Consider the following 6,344-nt stretch of genomic DNA (forward strand, 5'->3'; position numbering starts at 1 on the left):
GCATTGCTGTCACCTTTAATGTACTGCAGGGAAAGCCCACAAGTTTATTTTAATCTATTGATTGGGAATGTCATTTATGGCAATGTGGCTGATATAATGAAATGCCAAATCAGCCCCAAATGCGGATGCCACATAGAATTTATTTAAATGAGATTGAATATATGATAAGTGAGATTGAATATATGATAGAAATTAAATATGACTCTTCAATTCTAGATTGCCATTCCCTCCACCCTCCAAGCGCTGTGCTGGTGTGTTAAGCCTTCATGGCCTGGAAATTTTTTATCAGCTGTGGAGAGTGGAGGCACTGGTAACCAGGGAGGAAAGTAGATGCAAGGTGGCTAGGGGCTGGGGGCAGCCAATTCGTTCCTCTCTAGGTGTTTTGCCTTCCTAGGTTTTCACACACGGCCACCAGACACACAGTGAATAAGAGAGAAATTAGCATGGTTTTCTCTACTCTGTTCTTACAGAATAAAACCAACTAAAGAACACTTCATTAAAAGAGCTGTGTGTTGATTGTCTTGTTGTTGTTGCTATTATTATTATTATTATTATTGCAAATAACTCATTTGTAAATTGATTGTTTAAAACTTGAAGCCCATTTCCCTAAAGAATCAATGTTATATAGGCTATGAGGTTTCAAAGATGATATACAAAATTTTATTTAACCCATTTTGTTATCTATCTATCTAAGTGTTGGGAAAGGCAGTCTCGTATGTGCCTTTCAACCCAAACTGCTGTAAGGCACATATTTTGACCCCTGCTTAGGCATATAAATATGGGCCTTGGGCCTAGAACACTTCCTTACCAAGAAATAAAGAGCCACGCAGCCTGTGCTGGGTTTACCACCTTCCCTATCTCAGGCTCAATGTGGGCTCCTTTGTTCCGCTTAGGTATCTGCATCAATGACCTCAGGCACACTCTCGGCATTCAGTATTTCAGACTCCACGGAGTAGAGGTCGGGGTCCTTCTAGGACAGCACAAGAGGGGTGCCAGTATGCCATTTGCCCTGCATTGGCTGCCAGGCGGACCTGCTTGCCATGGGGAACCACGTACACTACTGGAGCTGCTTTTGCTCTCTTTCTTCTCTATGTGAGTAAAGTGTTGTTCCGTCCAGTGCTTGACTGTATTGTGTTTTCCTTGGCAACTCCGATACTTAAGATGCTGTGGGCAGAAGCGTTTGGAGTTCTGTTCCTGGTGGCTGGCATTGTGATGATCTGTGCTATCCTCCATGCAGTTGAATTCCTCCCCAGGCATGGTCCTCCCCAGTGTATAGTCCTCCCCAGTGCATGGCATTCTGTTCATCCATCTGTCTATCGATTGATCGATCAGTCAATCAACCAATATTTTCGAGATGTCAAAAACCAATATTTTTGACATCTTGAGGGCAGACAGAGGTGAATAAGATGTAATTTCTGTCTTGAAACAGCTGTCAGGCAGAGTTGATGTAGCAAAAACACTGTTAATTGTAGTCTCATATCCATCTTCCTGTCTTAATTGACAAGAGACCTCTGATTTTGTTGGGGTGGGGGCAATATACCAGCCCCAGGTGATAGATCAAGATTAGTTTTAAACCAGCGATCCTAAATTCTGATGTGCATGAATTAGAATTAGGCTCTAGTGCTAGGAGGATTTGGGACAAGTTTTGTTTTCCTGATGAAAGCAATGTGCCTGACATTGCTCCCTTTCTCTCTTCCTGCTGTGACCACGGACTTTGTTTCTGAAGCAGTATAAGCCATTCTGCAACCTTGAGCAAGAAACCAAATTGTTCTGAGTCAGCAAATCCCAATTTGTTTAAGCCACTGCCAGTTGGGTTTTCTGGTACTTGCAGCTGAAAACATTCCTAGTTGATGAAGGAGAGATGAGAATAACATATTGCTGTGAGGCAAACCGCATTTAAGGGCTGTAACAGACAGGTAGTGCTGGGTGATTCAGAGAATGGTGAGATGGAAATCTTCATGAAAGAGGTAACATTTTGGATTTGGGCAGGGCTCTGAGGATCAGGTATGGCTTAGACTGGAGGATGCGGGGAGGGAGGAATTATAGGCAGAGAGAACTGCACAGGAAGGACATGTGTGTGGCAAAGCTTGGGTCTGTTTGGGGATTTGTGAGGAGCTGAGTGTGGTTTGTGTATAACATGTGGGGAGTGGAAATGGTAGATAAGTTTGGAGAGGTTGATCAATGCCTTCGGCAGAGGACCCTAGGGGCCAAGGTGGTATTTGTTCTTAGCTGGGTGAGCTTTAACGAGGTGAGACAGCAACATAATCAGAGGTGCAGTTCAGAAAGCTGGTCTTGGTGGCCATGTTTATGAGAGAATGTTGGGGAAGGAGAGCAGATATGGAAAAACCACCAATTTAGGTTCCTCCAACTGTCTAAGTGAGAGAAAATAAAGACCTGAATTAGATATGGTTTTGAAAAAGAACAGATTGAGAGGCACAGTGAAGGTGGAGTAGGCACTTGGCACTTGGTGGAGGCAGGGCCTATCACACCTACCTTCCTTGGTAAGGCCTTGTCCCGGCTTCTGGAATCTGGTTTACGGTCAGGCCATTTGAGATGGTTGTTCTCTTGCTCTCTGTATATCCCCTGCTCAACCACTCCCCGCTTCACTCACATGACTATCCAGTCTTCTTAATTATAGGGCTTGATTAGTAACTGGGTAACTGATGAGGCCACCTGACGTCAATGCCCCCTATAAGTGGTAGCCTCCTTCTCCCCGGAGTACTGAAAGGCTGCTGCCAGGTCCTGCCTGCCCTCTGCTGCACAGGGTGGGATGTCACTGTAGGACTTTGCTTCAGATATGTAAGATCCTCCTATCCAATAAACTGGTGATGTCTCTGTCTCTTTCTTCAGTCTTGAGGCTGGGTAACTACAAGGCTTGTGGGCCTGCAGGGTGCAGCCCAACATCTGGAGATGAGGTTTCTTCATGGCTTTCCCTCTGCCTGGAGCATACCTCTGCCTTCTGCCTGTCACTAATCACCTCTCTAGACCTTTCAATACCAGGCTCAAATCCCACCTTAAAAGAGCCCTCATGGGGACTTCCCTGGTGGCGCAGTGGTTAAGAATACACCCGCCAATGCAGGAGACACGTGTTTGATCCCTGGGCCAGGAAGATCCCACATGCCGTGGAGCAACTAAGCCTGTGCACAATTACTGAGCCTGCATTCTAGAGCCCGTGTGCCACAACTACTGAAGCCTGCCCACTTAGAGCCTGTGCTCCACAACAAGAGAAGCCACCACAATGAGAAGCCCATGCACTGCAATGAAGAGCAACCCCGCCCGCCACGACTAGAGAAAGCCCGCACACAGCAACGAAGACCCAACACAGCACCCCCACCAAAAAAAGCCCTCATGTCCATCAACAGGAGAATGAACAGACTGTGGTACAGCCATACAATGGAAGGTATTCAGTAATGAAAAGGAACAAACCAGTGATACATGCAACAACGTGGGTGAATCTCAAATAAATTTTGCTGAGTGAAATAAGCCAGACCAAAAGAGTACATACTGTGAAGTTCAGGAACAGGAAGAACTAATCTATGAGAAAAAAAGCCCAGAATAGTGGTTGCCTCTGGGGGATGGGGATTGACTAGGAAGGGACATGAGGGAATTTTCTGGGGTGATGGACAGAGGTTTGTGTCACAGTCATATGCTTTTGTTAAAACTTGTAGAATGCTCCACTTAAGATCTGCATTTTGCTATGTAAATTTTGCCAAAATAGAGTAACAAATATTGAAATATAGTTAATGATATACAAGCTGAAGAATCTATGAATGAAGCAGACTGATACCTACAATTTACTTTTGAGATGCATCAAAATATAAGATGTATAGATGGATGTTTGGCAAAAAATGTGATAAAGCAGAGACAGCAAAGTGTTAACAATGATAGAATCCAGGTGATGGGTAACTTCTCTCAACTTTTCTGTGTGCTTGAAAGAGTTCATAATAAAATAAAATGCTGTTGGTGGGGGTGGGAAATGCCAGGTTTAAGTTATGCTAATTCACCTCTCAGAGAGTACTGGCAGTGCAAAACCAACCTGTGGGCAAGCTTTGGCCTTTTGAAGGGGGCTGTGACCAGAGGCTGAAAAAGGGGCAGTCTCATTCAGGGTCCCTTTCCCAAATGATTCTGGCTGGTAGATGGAGTAGAAAATCTTTGTTCTCTCCAGTTTTTCCTGAGTCCAGTATCACCATGTCTCCTTGCAGATTAACCCTCTATTCCTTCAAGTGTTTGTCTTCTGTGTGTCCTATGGCCCTGGGGCAAGGAGGTAGAGGACACCTAAAATTTGTCTTCCAATAAACACATTTCACATTTATTTACTTTTACTATCGACTGCAGAGTTATTTGAAATAGCACACAACAACGTGATTTGCTTTTTTTCGTCCCAAGGATAAAGAGTTTTAACAGAAATGTCAATGTACAGCAGCACCCCCTTATCCAAGGTTTCTTTCTGCAGTTTTAGTTACCCAAGGTCAACCACAGTCCGAAATATTAAATGGAAAATTCCAGAAATAATTAGTTTTAAACCTCACACCGTTCTGAGCAGTGTGATGAACTCTCACACGGTGGCCCACTTTGTCCCTCCCAGGACATGAATCATCCCTTTGTCCTGCCTGTTAGGACTTAGTAGCCAATTCATTTATCAGATCAACTGTTCAGGTGTGCATCACCCCTGATTATTTGGCTGAGTATAGATTTATCAGTTGAAAATAACTTCTCTCAATTTTGAAGGCATGGTTCTATTATTTCAGTTTTTTTTTATTCCCTCTCTCCTTCCTTCCTTCCTTAAAGGTATCTCAAATTCAGTGGGCCCAAAGCCAAAATCAAACTCCAGAAAATCCCGTTACCTCCAACTTTAAAAAAAAATTTAATTTTACTTATTTTTGGCTGCATTGGGTCTTTGTTGCCATGTGCAGGCTTTCTCTAGTTGTGACGAGCAGAGGATACTCTTTGTTGCAGTGCACGGGCTTCTCATTGTGGTGGCTTCTCTTGTGGCAGAGCACGGGCTCTAGGCGCGTGGCCTTCAGTAGTTGCAAGACACGTGTTCAGTAGCTGTGGCACATGGACCCTAGAGTGCATGGGCTTCAGTAGTTGCTGTGCATGGGCTCAGTAGTTGTGGCACGCAGGATCTAGGGTGCAGGCTCAGTAGTTGTGGCATATGGGCTTAGTTGCTCCATAGCATGTGGGATCTTCCTGGACCAGGGATCGAACCCATGTCCCCTGCATTGGCAGGTGGATTCTTAACCACTGTGTCACCAGGGAAGTCCCTACTTCCAACTTTTAAATCTATCCAAAATCAAATATTTTTACTATGCCCAATCCTCTAGTCTGAATTACCATCATTCCTCTCCTGAACTTCTAATTGATTTTCCTAATTCTGTATATTTTTAAATTGTAAAATATTTCAAACAATGTGTGGCTTTATACTTTTTACTATATTAAAAAGTATGAAAATCTTACATACACAATCATAAATATATGGAATTGCTTTAAGTGTTTAGCATTCGCTGTTCCTATGCATGCCAGCAGCCTCTTATTGCAAATACCTGGGACTCTAGCAGCTGGAGTGTGTTCAATACACAGGTCAGGGAGCTGACAAACCTGGGAGCAGCCCCAAATCAACGAGTTCGGGATAAATACTCCAGATTTCCTCCCCTCCATTTCCCAGATATCTCAGCACTATTGAGTTTGTTACCCAATGGGAATCTGCTCACTGACCTTGAACTGGCCTTCTTACCTTCCCAGTTTTACTTTTCCACATACCAATTGGTGCTTTCTGGTATCATCTATCAAATAAACTGCTTCATTCAAATTCTAGTCTCAGGATCTGCTCTGGGGGAAACCCAATATAAGACAGTAACATACTCATTTTGTCACTGGACTTGCAGGTTGTTTTGTTTTTCACTGTTACAAACAAGGCCGCAACATTTTTCTACAAACTTCTCAAGATTCATGTAGGAGGTTATCTCTTGGTATTGAGTGGAACTGCTGGGTCAAAGGGTATGTGCATCTTCATCCTTAATAAATATTGCCAACATTTTAACAGTCTGACAATGTTAAGTACTGGAGAGAATGCCACATCTGATGTGTATGGATGGTACCTTGCTGTAGTTTCATTTATTTTTTAAAAATTTATTTATTTTTCTGTTTTTGGCTGCACTGGGTCTTCGTTGCTGCACGCGGGCTTTCTCTAGTTGTGGCGAGCGGGAGCTACTCTTCATTGCGGTGCATGGGCTTCTCATTGTGGTAGCTTCTTGTTGCGGAGCACGGGCTCTAGGCATGCAGGCTTCAGTAGTTGTGGCATGTGGGCTCAGTAATTGTGGCTCGTGGGCTCTAGAGCACAGGCT

The 6,344-nt window shown here is 43.9% G+C and overlaps 1 protein-coding gene across 1 annotated transcript in view; it reads left to right on the top strand.

Moving 5' to 3' along the window:
- The first annotated feature begins 1,065 nt into the window (after positions 1-1,065).
- Positions 1,066-6,344, top strand: part of MSH3 (mutS homolog 3) — a 211,435-nt gene continuing 206,156 nt past the window's right edge. The window contains exon 1 of the mRNA XM_070045159.1: positions 1,066-1,092. The gene's annotated coding sequence lies outside the window, so the exon portion shown is untranslated. The remainder of the gene's footprint in view (positions 1,093-6,344) is intronic.

This window comes from Globicephala melas, chromosome 3 (genome assembly GCF_963455315.2).
Source record: "Globicephala melas chromosome 3, mGloMel1.2, whole genome shotgun sequence".
In the NCBI taxonomy this organism is placed as follows: Eukaryota; Metazoa; Chordata; class Mammalia; order Artiodactyla; family Delphinidae; genus Globicephala; species Globicephala melas.